The sequence below is a fragment of the Aethalodelphis obliquidens genome, unplaced genomic scaffold (genome assembly GCF_003676395.1).
Source record: "Aethalodelphis obliquidens isolate GAN/ISIS:26980383/991018 unplaced genomic scaffold, ASM367639v1 scaffold27, whole genome shotgun sequence".
Lineage (NCBI taxonomy): Eukaryota > Metazoa > Chordata > Mammalia > Artiodactyla > Delphinidae > Aethalodelphis > Aethalodelphis obliquidens.
In genome coordinates this window covers 10,303,933-10,327,115 of record NW_020837971.1, presented here as the reverse complement: position 1 = coordinate 10,327,115, position 23,183 = coordinate 10,303,933, and the positions used below count along the sequence as shown (strand labels likewise).

Here is a 23,183-nt window from a genome sequence, read left to right as displayed (position 1 = left end):
GATCTTCCGGGACCGTGGCATGAACCCGTGTCCCCTGCATTGGCAGGCAGACTCTCAACCACTGCGCCACCAGGGAAGCCCCACTGATATTTTTTAAAAAGCTCTCCTGGTGGTGCAAAGGTGCCCACAAGGTTGAGAAGCACTTAGCAAGCCTGAGGTCAGACTATGAATGGGAAAGGCAGGTCTAGACTTCCTGCTTTCCTCGTTTCTCCCTGTATACCGCCCCCAAGTTCTGGTTTAAAAGAGGTCTTCTGAACAATTTTTTTCTGTGATTTTTTTTCACTCTTTCTCATAAAAGTGAGGTATTAAATAAACACACTATTCAAACACTATTAGTTGGCTTCCGTTTAATTAAAGTTTCATTCTGTGCTCTTCTACCTTAACCTTTTGCTTGTTTTCTGACGATGATGTGTTCTGAAACCTTCATTCTCAGATGCTTCCTTTTCTCAGCACCTTCAAAGCCACCTCTGAAATGTAATTGCATAGCTGCGCTCCTCACTGAGATCGTCAGCCTTGGTCAAATACTTCGTTCTTCATTTTTGTTCTTTTCAATCTGTATTAGATTCTCCCCAGCTGCGGCCTGTTTGTTGCTGTGATTGTGAAGCACATGAAGTATTCGAGTAAAATAAGATCAAGTGCCTTTTTGCCCTCTTTGATTTGTGTGCGCAGTTGTTTCTATTTAGGGGTCATTCAGACTACTATCCTGTACCAAAATGTAACTGGAATTGTGTTACCTTTTTTCATTACCTGTTGCAATGAAATTACCTAAAGTTTCTTAGACATTGATGTCTGTAACTACAGTAAGGCTTGGTTAAAATTCATCATGGACTTGAATACGTATTAAGTTCCCCTTGTCAGTTTCAGTAGGATAGTTGAACGAAATCTCAGCTTAATAGAATTAGCTAACCCAAAATGGTTTACACTGTTCTGTTTTTTTCCTTTTCAGAAATCTTCGTGATATTCCACACCTGTGTGCTGAAGACTTTGACCAAAGCTGCTGTAGGGAATTGGCATCCCGGGAAAAGGACGGCTTCCAAAATCAGGGAAACTTTCAGGAGATTCCAGGCCCAGTGGATCTTCTGAAGGTAAGAGTGAAACAGTTTTCTCTTTGTCTTTAGAAGTCTAAATGAGCTGTTCTGTCTTCCGAGATCTGCTTCTTGGAAAAGAGTGAATAAGGGAATAGGTTATTGATAATTCTTGGTAAAGAATTGAGAGTTTTTGTTTTGCAGGAGATTTTTTTTTTTTTTTAGTAGTGGTGAAGGAAATCAATTGGCTATTTTGACTGAACAGGAATTTATTTAAAGTTTGGAGCTGTGAAATGAAGATCTATGAAGACCTACTTGAACACACACACATACACACACACACCCCTTAAAAAAATTAGTAATGTTTCTTCTCCCAGAGAAATTTCTTATGCATTTAGGGTCTCCCTCAGCCTTCATTTCTGCCTTACCCTGCCTTCTAGAATTGTTTTAAGAATCAAACAATATAACTTATGTGAAAGCACTTTGTAAACCATGATGTATTATTTGCATAAGTAAGAAAAATAATTACTATTTCCGAACATTTATAACCCTCCAAAATACCCTCATACGCTGCAATCTGTTTTCCTCTATAGTTTGGTTCATTTTTATTTCGATTCAGTAAACTTTGCTAGCATCTCGAAAAGCAAAGGTGATAAGTCCTACCCTTTAAGGAATATCTGTAAGTTGCAGAGATAAATGCATAAATAAATGTGACCAACTCCAATATGATATAAATATATCGAGAGTACACTAAGGAATGGAAATGGAAAAGGCGTCAAATGCAGCCTGGGGCTGGAAGATTGTGTGTGTAAAAGCAGGCTTCCTAGAGAAGGTGACCCCTCAAATGGCCCTTGAAAGATGACTAGCAGTTAGCCTGGTAAAGAGAGGGTGGGGTCGAGGAGGGCATTGCAGGCGGGGGCGGTGGGATAGGTGTGTGAAACCCACATGTGGAAGTAATACGCTTTCAGGATTGTTGAACCACAGGTATGGGTGTGGAGTGTGTGTGTGTGTGTGTGTGTGTGTGTAAGCACTGAGGGTTTTTTTGAAAATCGAGGTATGGTTGATTTACAATGTTGTATTAGTTTCTGGTGTACAGCAGTGATATATTCTTTTTCAGATTCTTATCCATTATAGTTTATTATAGGATATTGAATATAGTTCCCTGTGCTATACACTAGGACCTTGTTGTTTACCCGTTTTATATATAGTAGTGTGTATCTGATAATTTCCAAACTCCCAATTTATCCCTCCCCACCCACCTTTCCCCTTTGGTAACCATGAGATTGTTTTCTATGTGCGTGAGTCTGTTTCTGTTTTGTAAATAAATTCATTTGTATCATTTTTTTTAGATTCCACAAATAAGTGATATCGTATGATATTTGTCTTTCCCTGTCTGAGTTCACTTAGTATGATAACCTCTAGGTCCATCCATGTTGCTGCAAATGGCATTATTTCATTCTTTTATATGGCTGAGTAGTATTCCCTTGTATATATGTACCACATCTTCTTTATTCATTCATCTGTTGATGGGCATTTAGGTTGCTTCCATGTCCTGGCTATTGTAAATGGTGCTGCAATGAACATTGGGATGCATGTGTCTTTGCGAAGTATGGTTTTCTCTGGATATATGCGAGGAGTGGGAATGCTGGATCATATGGTAATTGTATTTTTAGTGTTTTAAGGAACCCCATACTGTTTTACATAGTGGCTGTACCAGCAGTGTAAGAGGATTCCCTTTTCCCCTGAGGGGTTTTAAACTGGCAGTCATTGGCGTTTTAGGTGTGTTACCCTGGAGAAAGTATAGAAAAAGAGTTGCAGGTGAGCCAGATTGAAGGAAGGAAGATCCGTTTTGTAATGATCTGGGGAAGAGATGGAAGGGCTAGAGTTAGAGTAGAAGCAGTGAGGAATAGAGAGAGTGAAATCTGAAAGAGCTAGAGTATTCTGGATTTGGTGATAGTTTGGGCATTGGAAGCAAGAACATGTTAGGACTTGGGATTGGCAGGTTTCTGACTTGGGTGACCGAAGCATGATGATGTCATCAAGGGGATTAGGAGGGAAGCGGACTTACTGTTGGAGAGGAGAGGACGTTGAGGTATATTTGGGACATATAATTTCAAAGATAGGTTGAAATATCCACCAGGCAGTTGGAAGTTTAAGTATGGTGGTTAGGGGAGGGTTCAGGGCTAGCAACATTGACTTGGGAGTTACAGGCAATAGTTAAAAATAGGAATTTGATTTTGTACTTAAGCCCTCACTATTATTCATTCTTACACTTAAAACACAACTCATGGGACTTCCCTGGTGGTCCAGTGGTGAAGACTCCATGCTTCCACTGCAGGAGACATGGGTTCGATCTCCGGTGAGGGAACTAAGAATCCCACAGGTTGCGTGGCACGGCCAAACACACACACACACACACACACACACACACACACACACACACACACAACTCACCACATTCTCAATTTTCATTTTATTTTGCCATTACCTATCATTTCGTTTGTATCTGTACTTTTTGGCCTTATTTTCTTGGCATGATAAATTAGGATTTTTCCTCATGACAAATGTTGTGACCTTCTGAGTTTGATGAAAGGAAATTTCAACCAGTATTTGAAAAACCTTGTAAACCCTAAAATGTGGGAGACTTACAAACGAGTGCCATTCTCCATTTTAATTCACAGTGGTTATAGAAATAATTTAAGAAAAGTGCTTGGCTTTCCGAAGTTTAGTTCGTTTTCTGTATACATCGAGGCTTCTTGTCAATTCCTCACGTTCATTTTTCTGCCCAGGATCTGAGCATTGCTTATGGAAGACTGAGTAGGATCTTTCTCGCATTCTCCAGAGGGCGGGTGCCAGGGTCCCAGCCTTTGGGTCTTCCCGGCATCAACCCAGAATGTCATTAAGGAAGACTGTTGTAACAGAGGCTGCACTGTTTGAGGTCAAGTCTATCCGAGTTAGACTTTTGAAGTACATTACTCAGAGCCTTCTTTGAGGCACTGTCATGGGTAAAAATTTTAAATTCAAATAATACTTACAATAGTGCTATTTTGAGTGAATTTGATTTGATTACCATGACCTTAATTAATTTACTGATTTTTTTTTCCTCCTTAAGACCTGCTGGAAAATCACAAAATGCCCCTTTTTTCCTCCTTCTGGTTCACTTCTCTACCATCCTTCCAGAAACTTTCAAGATCAGTTAATGTCACTTCCATTTTTATACACAAGACAATTCATCTGAAGCAAAATTAAGTAACTTGCTCAGTGTTGACAGCTGGAGCCGGCGCCCTGGCCTCTTGGAACTCATTCTGTCCTTTCCACTTCAGTATTTTCCTTCTTCTTCCAAATCTTTATTGAACCGTGAGATTACCTGTGTGTCTTAAAATAGGAAACTGAATTCAGTAAATCAGCTCACACTGACGGCATATGCTTTGGTTAATCACTCTGTGTTCAACAGACTTTGCTTTACTGTTTTAGGCTCTGGTGAAGGTTTTATTATTTTTTATTTTTGTACCTAAAAGTTTTTTAGCATGGATTTTGTTTTTGGGCGGCCTTTATTTTCTCTGTACTGGTTCCACTGCTAAAAGGAAGGATTGAAAGAGAATCAAAATCACCTGTGTTTAAACTCCAATTAAAAAAGGGCTGTCATCGCAATGCATTATCAAGTCAATATTTTCCAAGTAGGTACTTGCAGTACCAATGTGTTAGGCGCATTAACTAACACGGTATAAACACTGGCCACACAGCCCAGTTTTCTGAAACATCCTATTTTTTTTTCCAGTTTTATTTCCCCTTTTTTAATAAGAGAGAGCGTTCATACATTAAAAAAGGCACTCCTCATGTATTTTAAAGACAACACTTTTAAGCAGAAGCTATTGCAGTTTGGGTCAAAGACCCAGTGAATTTCATGTATAGAAGATGAATCCATGGAAATGCTGAGTTGGTGTATCTTAGAATGACGTCACACGAGCGCAAGTTGTAGGTGGTCTGAAGGACAATGCATTATTCTCTGAAATTCACAGAATGGTCAGTCATTGCCGTGAAACCAGTGGGCTATAAGTCATCAGGGTGCTGGTACACGACGTGATTCACTCTCCTGAGAGCTTCCAGTCACAAAAGGAGTTTCCATTTGCTTATGTTCAGAGCCCAAGAAATACGTCTCCCCATTTTAGTCTGTCTCTTTTTCTGCCTTCCTGTCTCACTCATAGTCTTTGTGGGATAGACACAGACTAATACGATGTTTTCAATACAGGAGACCCTTGGCAGTTTGTGTTTATGGAACTAGGAGTGGAGACAGTATATCGTGGATGGGAAACAGGTAAATCACCCTTCGCTTGGTAACGGGTGAGAGCCATGGGGAGACGTTGTCTTGACATGTTTGCCCTCTGCGTAGCTTGGCCACCTTGAGCAGAATGATGACATGAACAGAGATGGACAGGTGTGGAAGCTTCTGTAGACAGTGAACAGAAGAAGGTGTGATGGCTGGGAAAGGGCAAGTCAGCTTTCACCACCATTGTTTGGCTTCGTGGGAGCTCATCTTACTGTGGACAGCAGTATTGGGTGGCTGCTTCCTGCTCAGATTCCAGAATGAGTATTTCACGTACCATTATGCCAGCAAAGCAATGGATAGCGCTTATGTGAGCTTTGGAGTTGCCACTTAAAAGTACTCAGACTTTGAAATATTCAAGACTGCCTTCCTTCTATCCTGTGGGTAGAATACAGAATTCCGCTGGATGGGGTTGTTTAGGGCAAACTCTTTGAAGGTAAAAGCCATCGGTGAGTTGCCAGGGTGACACTTTTGAATGGGCAGTCTTCCAACAGGCTCAGATCATACTTAGCAGTAAAACGTGTTACCCTATGCCCTTTTGTAGTGTGGGATTTTGAAAAGAGAGGGGACGGGAAATGCTGAGCCACCAGCTTTGGGATCCAAATTCAATCCCACTGTAGAGGTCACAGACATCAGCAATTTGTGGGCCATTTCGATGGAGGACAATGCCAGCGGATTTCTAATCAGATAATGTCCTGCTGCATTTGAATTTTCACTCTCCCCTGCCTTTTGTCGTTTGAGTCCTTTCGAAATTACTCTTGATTCAGATTTATGATTAACTTTTTGAACTCTGGCTTCTGCGCTAATATCTTGCTGCTCATGTTAAAATGACTAGAGAATTTATTTTTGCATTCGTTAATAGAATAGCAAGGCAGCATAATATGAATTTATACTCTTCACATTTTCCTGTAATATAAGCTGGATTCGTTATCCCCCCGGGATCTGTTTCAAATTCATGTCCTAATGAGACATTCCAGCTAGTTGTTGGCTTTGTAGCTTTGAAAAAGCTTCTCCATAATGGATAGAGAACAATAAATAATGCATAATTTTGATTTTAAACTTTATAAACATTTTTGATGGTTCTCATTATAAAATAGAAAATGAAATAGAACGTCCTCTTCAATGATCAGTAGTATAAGTATTTGTATTTTTTTTTTTTAGACAAGAACCATCCTGAGGCAATTATGTCTTTTTAATATGGTTTAGAAAATAAAATCTATGAGGAAAGATTATGGATAAAAACATTACTGAGGATGCAGAACGACTAATAGGGTTTATTCATCCTTTGTGACGTCTTCCTTCAGAGGACATGTGTATTATCATTGACAGAACTATTCAAAAATGATGATATCCACTTACCACTATTGGTAATAATTATCTGTTACCAATATTTCAGATTATTCTCTCTCTTTTGTTTCCCCTCTTTGCTATCAAAATTTCCAGTCATCATATTAGTGTATGTGTATCATACAGAGAATGTGACACGGCAAAGGGACAGAGACAGAAAAAGGTGAAGGAAGCGACGGAAAGGCAAGAGATAGATATTTTTCATTTCCTACCCATAAACCAAAGCCGTATTTGTAGTCTTTTTTCCCACCTCTGCCTTATTTGTTTGATTTCTTTGACATTAAAGCTACATAATTTCTGTAACTTACCAACCCGTAAACAGGTACCCAGAACCATATCCTAAGTTGGGGATCCAAAAATAGAGTCACTGTAGTAGAGCTGTGATGCGTCACCCAGATCCCTTGACCCTTTCGGGACTGAGGTACTCTTTCCCCAGCTTCTGGGGATCCTGACTGCTGAGAGCTCACAGCTGGGTCCCTCCTTGGTGGCTACCCTTAGCTGTTAGCTAAAGAGAGCTGCCTCACTCAAGATTCTCCTCCCTGCTCCAGGGCGGCAGCGTACATTCAATGGCTGGTCAATTTGGGGACACAAAGGTCCTTGCCCCAATTCAGGACAAGGCTGTAGGGCCTGTACGATCACCCGGGGCTTTTGTTGTGACCACACTACAGTCCAGCTTCTCCCAGTGCCTTGTATGCTTTGTTCACTCTACCCTATATGTTGAGCCCAGGAGCCCTCACCAGTGAAACCCCCACATGTAAATGCTCATCTCAGAGTTTGGTTCCAGGAAGCCTGACCTGCAACAGCCCCCATACCTGGACCATGCCCTGCATGCGTGTGTGAGTGTGTGATCATGTATCTGTAGACCACTGTGAAAAGACACTGGCGTTAGAATCATAATCAAGATCTCTGACAGTCTAGCCCACAGCATCCCTGTGAAAAATGGGGATAACAATACCAACCTCTTAGAGTTGTTGCCAGGATTTGATAGCAAGTATTCAGTGCCCGGCACACAGGAAGCTCTTCATAAATTATAGCTTTTGTTGTAATTGCCTGCAGATAATCCATAAATAGTGCAGTAGTTCCGACCAATTGATTACAATACAGAATTTTTGTTTGTTTGTTTTGCGGTACTCGGGCCTCTCACTGTTGTGGCCTCTCCCGTTGCGGAGCACAGGCTCTGGCTCACAGGCCCAGCCGCTCCACGGCATGTGGGATCTTCCTGGACCGGGGCACGAACCCGTGTCCCCTGCATCGGCAGGCGGACTCTCAACCACTGCGCCACCAGGGAAGCCCCCAGAATGTATTTTAATGTCATTTTTATGACAATATTTATTTTAGTAGAGGATCAGGTTAATCAAAGATACATCACCTGTACATTTAAATGATTCTTCCTCATTGTTAGTTTTCTTTTATTGAGTACATGAAGAAACTGGGCAGGGTTCTAAAGGGAACCTGAAGTCATGAAAGAGGTGAATAGAAAGTCCTATGGGAAAAAAAATGAAAGGCTCTGGAATTAAGATTGGAAGATTGACAGGTAACTTGCCTTCTAGCTTCAAGTAAGTGGAAGTCTTTTATGAGGGGACTATTGGATGTGTTTTGTCCATGTTCACAGAGGACAGAACATGAGAAAATGGACATAAATTAAAGGAGGAAGATAGTTGGGTTTGTATTAAGGGAATTCCTCTGTTCTTGGGCAATAAAACACAGGAAGGGGCTTGTAAAATATATATTTTTAAAAATCTTCAAAAAAAAAGACAAGACAACATTCAGTCCTGAATCACTGAGATGCTTCCCAGAGAATTTATGGAGAACTCTGAACTCTGTGATTCTCTGATATCAGATTTCAGACATGATGCTTCCTAGAAACTCAGACACATATGTTCTGTTTTGCAAATGGAAGATAACTACTATTTGACCACTTTCATTTTCTTTTTAACTAAATTTCTTATGGTATCTTTGAAAATGTTCATAGGCACCTCGTATGTGGTTCTCTGATAATTTAGTAGATCTTTTTCATTGAATAGGTGTCTTTCTGTCCATTTAAAAATCTGACAGGTATTATCACAATTTTCAATCTTACTGTATGTCATCTCTTTATATTCTATATAAAAATAAACTAAAGCCTACCATCCTGGGCCATTTATCTATATCCAGTGTAAGTTCTTTTGAGACTCGGATCTTGGCATGACATTGTTAAAATGAGCACTCATGAGTATTAAATCACTCTGAAGGGCTTTAGAACCCCAGCAAGAAGTGTGGAACTTTGGAGAACATCTTTTTCAATCAATTAATGGCTTAGAGAGAAGATTAAAGATAGGGGACTAGGTTTTTAATGTTCTTTTAATGCCTCAGAGTCGAAAGATAAGAGGAAGCCACTAAGATGTTTCTCAGTTACTAGTAAGTATATTGGATTTTGCATTTTCTCCTTGGCATGTCTTGTCAAATAGTCATAGGCAGAGACAGAATGAGGTGGGAGAAGGAGCCTTGGACTCCGGGCCAAAATGCCTGCCTGGGCTTCCATCACAGCCAAAAATGGTCTGTTCTTCTCTCCTAGAACTATGTCTGCACGGATTCCCTTTGGATCTCTAATCGCAGCATCCTATTTTAGATTCTCATCACACTATGGTATCTTCTCTCAAAAGAAACCCAGCAGACCTAAGGGTTCAACCTCTGAGGGTTCAACCTCTGAGGCCCCCAGCCTGGGGGCCCCATCACACCTTGACCTAAAGCAGTTCTGCTTTATTTATTTATTTTTAAAACATGCACAAACACGTTAAAAACAGTCTTATTTTAAATAATTTTTAATCTAAAATTCCATTGATAAAGGGAAGAGAAAAACAAAAAAGTCTGAAACATCAAATATTTGTGAGATATTTGGGGAAATTTGAACAAATTGAATATTATTTACCTATCAGTATAAGGATTATGATTATATGATTTTGCTAATAGCAGTAATGGTGCTGCATTCTTATCTGTGAAAGATTCTTGGGTGAAGAATTTATAGGTAAAATTATATGATGTCTGGGATTTGCATTGTACTCCAGTAGGAAGTTAGAGGTTTCAAATTAAGTAAGACTGACCAAATAATAATTTCTAACTCTGCTAGTGACAGCCAACAATATGTGTATAGCAGCTCTGCTTTAATTCATTGATTATTTTAATTTTTTAAGCATACACAGGTAGATAGAGGTTCTGTTTAAGATTTCACTTGATTAAATGCATCCATTAATGGAAACATGAGTTTTACATGTATTCCTACTGATCCCATGTCGTCAATATTCTCTGCGGTATATCCCATTGAAATAGCCAATTTCATTCCTTCTGTTACTGCCATATTAAAACTCTTCAAATGGCTCTCTGTCTCATGAGGGAAAACATACACAACCTTTACCCCGGTATTCCTGGCCTCCCCTCCTGCCGCAGCAGTGGAGATGGCCTCGGTGTTCTAACACAAGATTATCTTTTTTGGGGACTTCCCTGGTGGCGCAGTAGTTAAGAATCCGCCTGCCAATGCAGGGGACACGGGTTCGAGCCCTAGTCCGGGAAGATCCCACATGCCGCAGAGCAACTAAGCCTGTGCGCCACAATTACTGAGCCTATGTTCTAGCGCCCCTGTGCTACATCTCCTGAGCCTGCGTGCTGCAACTACTGAAGCCTGCATGCCTAGAGCCTGTGCTCTGCAACAAGAGAAGCCACTGCAATGAGAAGCACGGGCACGGCAATGGCAACGAAGAGTAGCCCCCGCTCACTGCAACTAGAGAAAGCCCGCACATAGCAACGAAGACCCAACGCAGCCAAAAATAAATTTAAAAAACCCAAAGAACAAAAAAAAAAAGACACTTAAATAAAAGATTTTCTTTTTTTTTTTTGAAGTCTGGAAAATTTTATTAACAAGTTAATTTAGAAGAGCAGAGTACAAAGCTGTACAAACAATATGATTCCAGTTTCATATTTTCATATATATATGTATGTATATATACACTCTATGCAAATATACAATGTATACGCATCAAAGAAGGCTGGATGTAAATGCACCAAAATGTTAACATTGGCCCTTTAAAGGTGGTGTAACTATGGCTGATACTTTTTTCTATTATTAGCAGGTGTTACTTTTATTTTGCTACTTCAAGAGATAGAATGTTTCATTATCTGGGGAGATATGGCCTCTGTGAAATAAGCTGTATAATAATTTATGTTTCTAATATTTTATTTTATTTTTAAAATATATTTTTAACATTTTATATTGGAGTATAGTTGTTTAACAATGTTGTGTTAATTTCAGGTGTACAGCAAAGTGATTCAGTTATACATATGCGTGTATCTATCTATTCTATTTCAAATTCTTTTTCCATTTAGGTTGTTACATAATATTCAGCAGAGTTCCCTGTGCTATACAGTAGGTCCTTGTTGGTTATCTATTTTTTCATATATTGCCTCACATTTCTATCGTACTTTTTTTGAATTCAATGTTTAACTCATTATTTACTTATTTATGTGGCCGAGTAGGGTCTTAGTTGCGGCAGGTGGGATCTTCATTGAGGCATGCGGGATCTTTCTTTGCCGCGTGTGGGCTTCTCTAGGTGTGGCGTGCGGTTTTTCTCTCTCTAGTTGTGGCACAGGGCCTCCAGGGCGTGTGGGCTCTGTAGTTTGTAGCACGCATGCTCTCTAGTTGAGGCACGCAAACTCTGTAGTTGTGGCACGCAGGCTTTGTTGACCCTGGCATGTGGGATCTTTGTTCCCGGACCAGGGATTGAACCCACGTGCCCTGCACTGGTAGGCGGATTCTTTACCACTGGACCACCAGGGAAGTCCCTGGTTATCTATTTTATATATAGCAGTGTGTGCATGTCAATTTCAAACGTAAGACTATCTTGATCTGGTTATCGAATACAGAGCCTGTGACTGTGTGTGCTCTCACAAGCAGCTCATGAAATCGAGTTCCTCTCTGATTTTACTCAGCGTCATCTTTGCCTTTCTAAGCTATCCAAGCCATTCCGTTCCTTTTGAGCACACCTCATCCACAGAGCCTTCCTCAATTACTCCAGCCCATAGTAATCAGGACCATGTCGAAATTCTCTTGCATGGGTGGGCGTTTATACTAGTCTACAATACATTGTACCCAGTTTGACAATGGTGTTATGTAGACTGTGTGTGCATAGTATTATGTTCGCCCCCTGGGGCATCAGGGAACAGTACAGCAGTCAGTGTGACCACCACTCGCCTGGGGAAATAGGCATGCTGGGATCATCCCCACACGTAAATTTTCAATGTAATATATGCATTAAGATAAGAAGGGAAATGTATTCTGGAAATACATTTCAGCAACATGGATGGAAATAAAACTTACCTTAAGTTGCAACACATTAAAGCTCAAAGGACTTTAAGACCAGATGGTATAGGTTTTAAGCCTAATTCTGCCTCTCACTTTGCGTTCATCAGCAAGTTATTTATCCTTTATGATCTTTTTAATAACTGTAATAATACTGCTATTCTTTGTTCTTTGCACTTCACAAAGTGCTTTTGCATGTTCTTTAATTTGAACTTCACAGTGACCCATAAGGTATCAAGGTAAGCTATTATCTATCAAAGAAGAAAACTGGGGGCCTCCCTGGTGGCACAGTGGTTGAGAGTCCGCCTGCCGATGTGGGGGACACGGGTTCGTGCCCCGGTCCGGGAAGATCCCACATGCCGCGGAGCGGCTGGGCCCATGAGCCATGGCTGCTGAGCCTGCGCGTCTGGAGCCAGTGCTCCGTGAAGGGAGAGGCCACAACAGTGAGAGGCCCACGTACCGCAAAAAAAAAAAAAAAAAAAGAAGAAGAAGAAGAAAACTGAGCTTGGGGCCATGCCCTCACATCTTAATGTGTTAAGGTGACAGCAGGCACTGAAACTCAAATCTTCTGGCTTCTATTTTATTTACTAAACTGTTACTGAAAGTGTTATCTACAGACCAGCTGTGTGGGCATCACCTGGGAGCTTGCTAAAAATGCAGAAGCTCAGGCCTCACCCCAGACCTGCTTAATCAGAATCTACATGTTAACAAGATGCCCAGGGATTCATACATACTTTAAAGTGGAAGAAGTACTGTAATATAAGAACGGTTTAATAAGCCTCTGAGGTACAAACATGAAAAAGGTTTTAAAATTTTTGTTCCTATTGCCGCCATCAAATCTCTTCTGTCAAATCTCCCTTTTCTTTGAAGAGATCTTGAGCAGATCTGATAGATTTTTAGTTACTTTCAGGTTTTTCGTAAGTTTCATACACTGTAGCCCAGTTTTAAAGCTTCAAACTTACATGGAAAGAAAAGCTTTCCTTTACCCCAGCCTAGCCTGTGCCCTTCAAAAGTTTTTTTTTTTTTTTTTTTTTTTTTTGCCTGTTCTTAAACCAAATGTACTTACTTCCAAGTTCTGACTCTTGATGATGTATCATGATGATGTTCGTTTTTTCAGAATAAGAAATTCAGTTGCCCCACTCAGTCTTCAGTGAAACTCAGAAGTAAAAACCAGGGACTTCCCTGGTGGTCCAGTGGTTAAGACTCCGTGCTTCCAGTGCAGGGGACCCGGGTTCGACCCCTGGTCCGGGAACTAGATCCTGCATGGTGCAACTAAGATCCCGCATGCTGCAACTAAGACCCGGCACAGCCAAATAAATATTAAAAAAAAAAAGAGAGATAAAAACCAAGCACACATACCCAGCATAAAGTAACCAAGACATTTCAGTCTCTATTCACTATATTCCACCAGGTTATTGGCCCAAGGATGACTTACGGTTGGTTGTCTTTGGCAAAAACTGAAGTTGATAAAGTATGAGACTGTACTTCATTAAAAAGAAACATTTCTCAACCTCTTGTTCTTAATTTTTATTTAAGTTTTTCAGCCTTCTTTGGCTAGGAAGCCAAGAGTTAGATCTGTTCACCATTAGCCAAATGACTGCCCCTGGATGTTCAAGATGGAATTCCATTCGAGTCCCTGCGGACTGTGTTCATTAGAATTCTTAGGGGTTGTGTATCCCCCTGTCCCAGCTATATACTTTATCAGACTTCGAATTCCTGTCTTAGTCCCTGAAATGAAAGTTTCATTTTGGGCCCCCCAGCTACCTCTTCCATGTCTTGTTTGTTTTCACTTTAATGTGACAAGAAAAGGCAGCTTTTGTCTTTGTTTCTGGTTAGCGGACTTCATAAATATTCATTAGCAGTTTCCCTTTCCAGCTACTATTTTGTAATTTGTAATTTTTAAGTGAAATCTGAAGCAAAAGATAGCTCCCACTACTCACTTTAATACACTTGAGTTGTTCATCTTTATTTTGGAGGTCGTGAGCCACACAGGAGTGACTTTTGAAGGCTGTTTTCCTAGGCTACATCATTCTGAGGAGGCACAGGCTCTGCGTGTGTGTGTGTGTGTGTGTGTGTGTGTGGTGTGGCTTGCGGCTCAGCGGGTGAGTAAACGGGACAGGAGTGGAAAGAGTATTTCCAGAGCATTTGCAGGAGCGCTGCGCTAGGCAATGTATCCACTGTCTCACCTTATCTTCACAAGGGCTCTGTGAGACAGGTGTTATTATATCCATCTTACAAGCCTGGAACCAAAGCTAAGAAAAAGTGAGTGATTTGCTCCAATCCACAAAGCTAGTAACCCGAGGAGTGGTGGTAACAGATTATGAAACGTGTGTGTTCCACGGTGCTCTTCCGGTTGTTCTGTAGAAACTGATAGTGGGCAGTTTTGGAGTTATTACCTTTAGAAAGTCGATACGTTTTTTATTTTGGTGTATTAAGTTGTTAATAACAGTGTTACTATGCCTGGGCTACTGGAAGGGGGAGCCTGCTGTTCCCACCCTCACTTCAAATGGAATATTACTCAACCAGAAAAAGAATGAAATTGGGTCATTTGTAGAGACGTGGATGAACCTAGAGACTGTCATACAGAGTGAAGTAAGTCAGAAAGAGAAAACTATAATATATTAAAGCATATATGTGGAATCTAGAAAAATGGTACAGATGAACCTATTTGCAGGGCAGGAATAGAGATGTAGATGTAGGGAACAGACGTGTGGACATGGTGGAGGAGGGGGTGGGGTGAATCAGGAGGTTGGGATTGACGTATGTGCACTGCTTTGTGTAAAACAGACAGCTAGTGAGAACCTGCTGTATAGCGCAGGGAGCTCAGCTCAGTGCTTTGTGGTGATCTTGATGGGTGGGAGGGAGGTCCAAGAGGGAGGGGATATATGCATACATAAAGCTGATTAACTTTGTTGTACAGCAGAAACTAACACAACACAACATTGTAAAGCACCTATACCCCAATTAAAAAAAAAACAAAAAACCTGAGGCTGGGCGCTGGCCCTTAGATGCCAGGGGATTGACCCAGTATTTCCATGGATTGCCCTTTTAGTTAGTGCTTTGTTTACTGGATAACAACTCTACCATTTTCTGTCTGTAGAGCTTTTCCCCCCACTTTCAAGAAAGCTCTGCTTTGCAGAAATGCGTTCCTTCCCCACTTCCTCTGGAAAACAAAACAGATGCAACTGTTAGGTGACCCCGCGGGCTCACACACTTAGCAGTTTTAATGCACCCCCTTTGCAGCCTCCCATGCTTTCCTGAGTGTCAGCAGGACACGCACACACCCTTTTAAGGGCTGTTTTTCTAAACTTACTAATCGGGCAGCTAATTTCTTTGTATCGTGAGTCTGTTTCTTGATCGTTGCATCAAATTCCGCCTGTGTCTCTCCTTATTCACCTTAGTGGCTGTGGACAGAGTACCCCTCCTGGGTACCTTTCTGCCTTGGATAGGGGTGGCATTGCCCCAAAGCCACAAAAATCTGCGCATGTTGAGACCAGCCCGAAGCAAGTCTGTGCCAGACTCTTAAAATTTTTGCTGAAATCTAAAACACTCTTTGCCTTCGGATACGAAATGGAGGCCCTTTTTTTGGAACCTAGTAACACTCAAGAGTTGTCTGTTATCTGCCAGGCAAGATGTAATTAGACTTCCTATGCAATTTACCATGTGATTTAGGATATGTGGTTTTTTTAAAAAAAAAGCCAAGGGCAGGAGTATTTTTAAATAATGTTGATTTATCCCCCCTGAATATAGAAGTAACACACATTCACTGCAGATAATTTAGAAAATGAAGAAAAATGTGAAGAAAATAAAATAAGGCAGGTAAAATGATTATTAACTTTTTTTTTTTTTTTTTTTTTTTGCGGTACACGGGCCTCTCACTGCTGTGGCCTCTCCCGTTGCGGAGCACAGGCTCTGGACGCGCAGGCTCAGCGGCCATGGCTCACGGGCCCAGCCGCTCTGCGGCATGTGGGATCTTCCCGGACCGTGGCACGAACTCGTGTCCCCTGCATCGGCAGGCGGACTCTCAACCACTGCGCCACCAGGGAAACCCTGATTATTAACTTTTTGATGCGTGTTTCTTGTTACACTCACACACATATATAGATGCACACACAACATACTTAGGTTTTTGCGAAACATTTTTAATGGCATTAGTCCTTGGGGCATTAATGCCAACCATTTTTCTCCTTTTCAATTCTTTTTGTTTTTAGAATGGAATATTACCCATATACAAAAGAGAGGGAGAATAGCTCAGTGTTCAGGACCGTTTACTATGGAAACAGATTGCCTAGATTCTGGTATTGGCTCTACCATGTGCTAGCTTGGAACCTTGGGAAAGCCACTTAATCTTTCTGTGCCTCAGTTTTCCCATATATAAAATGGGGACAAAACAGTACTTATTCATAAGGTAAGCTGGTAGCTATTATTATTTTTTTAAATGAAAATAACATATATGTAAGGTGAAAAGAAAAACTATACATAATCTAGCATTGTTATTTTGCTTGGGTTTTATTTCTTGATCACACCTCTTGCCTTCCCCCAGAGGTAATGTTACCCTACATCATTGTTTAGCTTTATATATTTTGAACTTCATATAATCAATCTCATACAAATTTTTACATAACGTTGTTTGTGAGATTGCTTCAAGGTGATGTTTGTCAGTGCCAATAGTATTATATATCACACATTTTTATCCCTTTGGGTTGTTTTTAAATTTCGTGTTATTATAAGCAGTGCTGCTGTGAACATTCTTGTACGTGTCTCACGATGCTCACCTGCAAAATTTGTTGCTGTTGTTCTTTTGCTTTTTGTTTCTTTAAGGAGTCTACCTGCTGGGTAGTAATGTATGAGCACCTTTGATTTCACTAGATAGTAGAGAATTGTTTTCCAAAATGGTTGTATTTGTGTGCATATATACTTAAACCAGAATGTATACAAGATGAAAAAGTCTGTAGGCAATTTAACTTTTGCTTTGTGTAGATGATATGCCTTTTTTCTCTGATTGTTTTTAAGATGTTCTCTTGTCTTTGGAGAGCTGTAGTTTTGCTATAATATGCCTAGGTGGTATTTCTTATTATTCATCCTTCTTAGTATATATTGTGGTTTCTATGTCAATGAATTCATGTCTCCCATCAAATCTGGAAAAAGTGTAGCTATTACTTCTTTGAACATTCCCTCACTTTCATTCCTCCCTTTGAAACTCTAACTAGACTTACTTAAACCTTCTCATTTTCTATGACTTAAACTCTCTTTCATATTTTTCTTTTGCCTGTGCTATATTATGGATCATTTATTGAGCTCTATTTTCTTTTAAATAATACTGTTTTTAGCTGTGTCTTATATGATGTTTATCATGTATTGAGTTAAAGAAACTTTTTTAAGTTAGTTGATTTTATTGTTCATTTTCAGACGTTTCATGTTATTTTGTAAATCTGTCTGGTCAACTTTATAACATTTTACCCTTTGTGTTTTAATTTTTTTAGTTGTGGTAAAATACACTAAAACTTTTTTTTTTTACCATCTTAACCATTTTTAAGTGCACAGTTCAGTTAAGTATGTTCACATTGTTGTGCAGCCAATCCAGAACTCTTTTCACCTTGCAAAACTGAAACTCTGTCCCCATTAAACATCCCCATTTCCCCCACCCCCCAGCCTCTGGCAGCCTCCGTCCTACTTTCTGTCTCCATGAACCTGACTTTTCTAGGGACCTTAGATAAATGAAATCCTACAATATCTGTCTTTATGTGTCTGGCTTATTTCACGTAGCATCATGGCGTCAAGGTTCATCCATGCTGTAGCATATGTCAGGATTTCTTTCCTTTTTTAAGGGTGAGTAATATTCCATTGTAAATTCCTTTGTGAGTTTTATTACCATTTAAATTTTTTTAACCGTTTCAGATATGATAATTTTTATTAGTATCTGATCATTATAATGTTTGACATCTTTGGGCATCTAGATCTGTTGTTCTGCTGGCTTTCCTTCGTGGTAGTTGTTCTATGTTTGGTGGTGTTCTTTACGAGGTTGTAATAGAATGAACTTCATACCTGGGAATCCTGAGACCTAGCGTAAGGAGGATTTTATTAACTTCTTTCTGTCTGGAATCTGGATGCTACCAATCTGGAACTGCATTAGTCTTTCAGGCTTAATATCAGATTTCAGGAGCAGTCCCTACCTCGCAGTGGCCTCAGGCTTTTCCAGCTTTCACTCTGCCCCATGTTTGTTAATCAGCACTGTTTTGGTTTCAGCTGTTTTTTCCCCATTTTCCTCCCTTCTCTTCCATAATATTCTTCCCTTATCTTTTCTATTCCTTCTTCCTTTTTCACCGTCCCTTCTCTTCGTTCACTATGCTGGCTGACTTGTCTGACTACTCTTCAGATTCTCTCTTTGCCTTTGGAATTCTGAAGTTTTACTGTATTCTATGTTTAGTTTATTTATTTTTGTGCTTTTAAAAAAAAAATCCTACTTTTTATTTATTCTGCTTCCTGAAGCTGGGAGTTTGTATATTATATCCATTCTGGAAAACTCTTAGGCATGATATCTTTACATATTTTTTCTCCTTCATTCTCAATATTATCTCTTTCTGGAATTCCTATTATATATGTTATTCCTTTATCTTTACCCTTCATGCCTCTTAACCTTTTTTTTCTTTTTAATTTTGTCTCAATACAACTCCTCAATATTACTTTTTTTAAAAAAATTATTTATTTTCCTACGTTTTTGGCTGTGTTGGGTCTTAGTTGTGGCACATGGGAGCTTTGTTGAGGCATGTGGGATCTTCCGTTGTGGCACACCGTCTCTTTGTTACGGCACTCAGGCTTCTCTCTAGTTTTGGTGTGCAGGTTTTCTCTCTCTAGTTGAGGCACATGGGCTCAGTAGTTGAGGTGCACAGACTTAGTTGCCCTGCAGCATGTGGGATCTTAGTTCCCCGACCAGGGATTGAACCCGCGTCCCCTGCATTGGAAGGCGGATTCTTTACCACTGGACCACTAGGGAAGTCCTGCCTCTTAACCTTCTTTACACATTTTTTCTTTTTTTAGTTTTTTTTTCTGTTTCAGCTGGTTATTTTCCCAGTTTTGTGTCTTATTAGCTAGTTGACCAACACAATAAATTTTTCACTTGAATAATTATATTTTTTATTTCAGAAAGTTCTGTTTGGTTCTTTTTCACATCAGCTTCATTTTCATTGTCTCATATTCTTTGCTTATGTATTCAGTTTCCTCTTTAATGTTTTTGATAGCAGACAGTTTATATTTTGATTCTAATAATTCCAACACATGAAGTGTTGACAGGTTGTACCATGTATTCTTTCTGCTGACTCTCACTCATGGTGTCTTGCTTTTTCATATGATCTAATTTTTTTAAATTGTTATCTGTGGGAATTCCGTAAGGTCTGGTTTGAGGGTGTGTTTCTCCATGGAAGATTTAGATTTGTTTTAAGGGAAATAGGACTGGTTTAAATTAATTCATTGGCTTTGGATTTCTGGAAATCATGCAGAGTGTAAGTTAGGACCTGAAATCTCAGAGCGGGAGGGTCTGGTGGCTTATGAGTACAGCTTTTCAAGGAGGCTTTTTTATCCTTCACTCAATATCAGAGTCAAGGACAGTTTTCTTGGCCATTTCCCTTTATATGGTGAACTTTTTTTCTACTTCAAAAAGGGCAGAGCCCTTGGGAATCCAGTTTTCATGCAATTGCCTCTATTTTGACTTTTCTCCTGATACAGATCCAAGACCCATACTCTTTTTTTTTTAAATTGAAATGTAGTTGATTTACCATGTTGTGTTAGTTTCACGGGTATGGCGAAGTGATTCAGTTATACATATACATATGTGTGTGTATATATACATATGCATATATACTCTTTTTCAGATTCTTTTCCATTATAGGTTATTACAAGATACTGAATATCGTTCCCTGTGCTATATAGTAGGTCCTTGTTGTTTATCTATTTTAAGCATAAGAGTGTGTATCTGTTAATCCCAAACTCCTAGTTTATCCCTTCCCCCCACCTTTGGCAGCCACAAGTTTGCTTGGTGAGTTTATTTTTATTTTATAAATAACTTCATTGGTACCATTTTTTTAGATTCCACATCCAAGCAATATCATATGATATTTGTCTTTCTCTCTTTGACTTACTTCACTCCGTCTGACAATCTCTAGGTCCATCCATGTTGCTGCAGATGGCATTATTTTGTTCTTTTTTATGGCTGAGTAATATTCCATTGTATGTATGTACCATATCTTCTTTATCCATACATCCAGTGATGGACATTTAGGTTGTCCATGTCCTGGCTATTGTAAATAGTGCTGCAGTGAACAATGGGGTGAGTGTATCTTTTCGAATTATGGTTTTCTCCAGATGTATGCCCAGGAGTAGGATTGCTGGGTCATATAGTAGCTCTATTTTTAGTTTTTTAAGGAACGTCCGTACTGTTCTCCATAGTGGCTGTACCAATTTACATTCCCACCAACAGTGTAGGAGGGTTCCCTTTTCTCCACACCCTCTCCAGCATTTATTGTTTACAGACTTTTCGATGTTGGCCATTCTGACAGGTGTGAAGTGATACCTCATTGTAGTTTTGATCTGCATTTCTCTAATAATTAGGGGTGCTGAACATCTTTTTATGTGCCTGTTGGCCATCTGTATAAGACCTGTACTCTTGACACCTCCACCCTCCCCCTCCTTCCCAGAAATTGGTGATGGAAAAATACCTTTAAAGTAGTTACTGGTTTCAGTTCTGGCTTAACCTTTAATGATGAATGTTTTCACTTTTCTGTTATCCTCTGATATTTCCATTTTAATTACTTATAGCTCAGCTATTCTTTTACAAGATTGTCTTTTATACTTTATCCAGAATATTTTGGTGTTTATTTGGATTTCAAACTATGTAGTTTGCTATATTGCTGGGAATGGAAATTCTGAGCATTTAAAATGCTTCCTATTGTCAACAGTATTTGAAACAGTATTGTTGTGATGTTGGTAAGTAAGGAAAGAGGCTGGCACTCTTGCTGTGGGGAGGACTGAAGGGCAGCAGTATTCTCATCCGTCCAAAAACCTTTCTGACTTCTTGAGTCTCCGGGATTAGTGGTGAGGCCATAATAACACTGTGAAACTCCTGGGATTGCTTTGGTTTCCGGAATATTACCTCTATTTTCTTAATTTTGATCTCTCCCATTGTTAACTAAAACTATCCACTCTCTAATACTTTCCCGAAGGAAATTCAACATTCTCATGGAAGATATTTATAGCCGCATTTGTTGACACTCATCTCTGATGTCTTTTAATTATTCTTTTCATATGTCTTTCTATTCACAAGACTGTAAACCAGGTTCCCAAATGTGAAAGTGCTACAGCTGGGAATTGTCTTGTTTGCTAAGTAGTTTTTTTTTGTTTTGTTTTGTTTGTCCTGCTAGGAGCTTCCTGATGCTCAGATTTTCTGTTTTGAGACTATTTTATGCAGATAGGTTTAAGTCTGTATGTTCCATTCAGTTTCCATTAATGTTGTTCTCTTAACTCTGTTTTCAGTGCGCTGCTAGCGCTACTAAGATAGCCCACAGACTATCACTTGAGAGATCACCTAGTCACACATTATTTTGGAAAGAATTGCTCAACAGTAGCTTTGATGTAACTATTGAGTTTTGCTAGGATTTAAGACAGATTATAGAAAGACATTGGATGGTCCTCTCACCAGTTTCTCAGTATGAACCTGCCTAACATTCATCTTTAACTGGGCCTTAACTGGGACAGAGAAAAAGAAAGTAGGAAAGGAGAATGAGGCAGGAGTTCCCCAGCACGGTTTGCATATACTCATTGGCAGATTCAGGCTGCCAGATGATTTTAAAGTAACACGAGAACAGGTATCCTGCCTCTCCCGCAGCCTTACACTCACCCTTTCCCAGGAGGACAGCAAGTACTAGCCCACATTCGTCTTACTCATAACGAAACTGAGGATAAATTGGGAGTATGGGATTAACAGATATACACTACTGTATATAAAATAGATAAACAACAAAGACCTACTGTATAGCGCAGGGAACCATGTTCAGTATATTGTGATAACCTATAATGGAAAAGATTCTGAAAAAGATTAAATATGTGTTTATATGACTAACTGAATCACTCTGCTGTGTACCTGTAACTAACACAACATTGTAAATTAGCTATACGTCAATAAAAAACAATAAAGTAAAAAGTAAAGACCAAAAAAGGCTGACTATAACGTAATGTGAAAATATTAAAAATTTAGTGTAGCAAAAACAAACAAACAAACCAAAACCCCAGCCTTGACTAACCTAAAGGAAAGGCCGTTTATTGGATGGCCACTAGGAGAGCACAGAATTTACAGGATGTCTCAGTCACCAGACTTGAATATGGCGGGAACCGGCTCCCCTCCAGAGAGCAGGAAGCAGGAATAATGTTATCTTACAGCAGAGCAGTCTGGTCAGGGGGCTGGTGATCAAATGGATGAACCTCAGTCGTTTTAGTCACCTAGGCACTCTGCTCAGGACTTGAATCCCAGGCAGGTATCTGACTGATCGAGTGTGGGTTCCATAGCTGCCCCGTGGCAGGGGGAGGGGAGGTCAGGGAACTGGATTCAGAGCCGCTCCAGATTATACCCGAAGTTGAATCAACCCTGAAAGAAATGTGTGGTGCCCTTAGAAACAAGGCTTGGGTATGAGGCAACCAAACACCGACAGATGTCCAGCTCAGGTTCACTGTGAATCCCTGCAACGTTTGAGGCAATAGCAGCTTAACATCAAAATCAGACTAACCATCGACGATACATCGGGTTAACACAGTCAATTCTAAGTGTTTCTGGGGTTCATTAGTAAGTTCTTAGATCCTTTCAGATGTGTTTTCTCCTCTTGTTACTTCTTTTGCCCTTTAGCCATTTCAGTTCTCATTATTTCCTCTCCAAGAGATGGGACAGATTACATTTTTTTAAACTTTACATGCGTGTGCCTACCAAATGGCATAGAAAAACTTGTTTGGGGGACAGTGGAATGAAGACTCTGTTAAGCATAATGATATTTATGGGGTTAACTAATCGTGATATTCTTGTTTTGATTGTGTATCAGATCAGGACTCAAGATAAACTGTGGTTTGGCGAAGTTCAAAATGTCTCCAGAGAGACACCGGTCCCTTTATCTCTTGTGTC

The 23,183-nt window shown here is 39.9% G+C and overlaps 1 protein-coding gene across 1 annotated transcript in view; it reads left to right on the top strand.

Moving 5' to 3' along the window:
* NRCAM (neuronal cell adhesion molecule) overlaps positions 1–23,183 on the top strand; it is a 320,173-nt gene that overhangs the window by 67,553 nt on the left and 229,437 nt on the right. Inside the window, exon 2 of the mRNA XM_027123939.1 lies at positions 947–1,085. The gene's annotated coding sequence lies outside the window, so the exon portion shown is untranslated. The remainder of the gene's footprint in view (positions 1–946; positions 1,086–23,183) is intronic.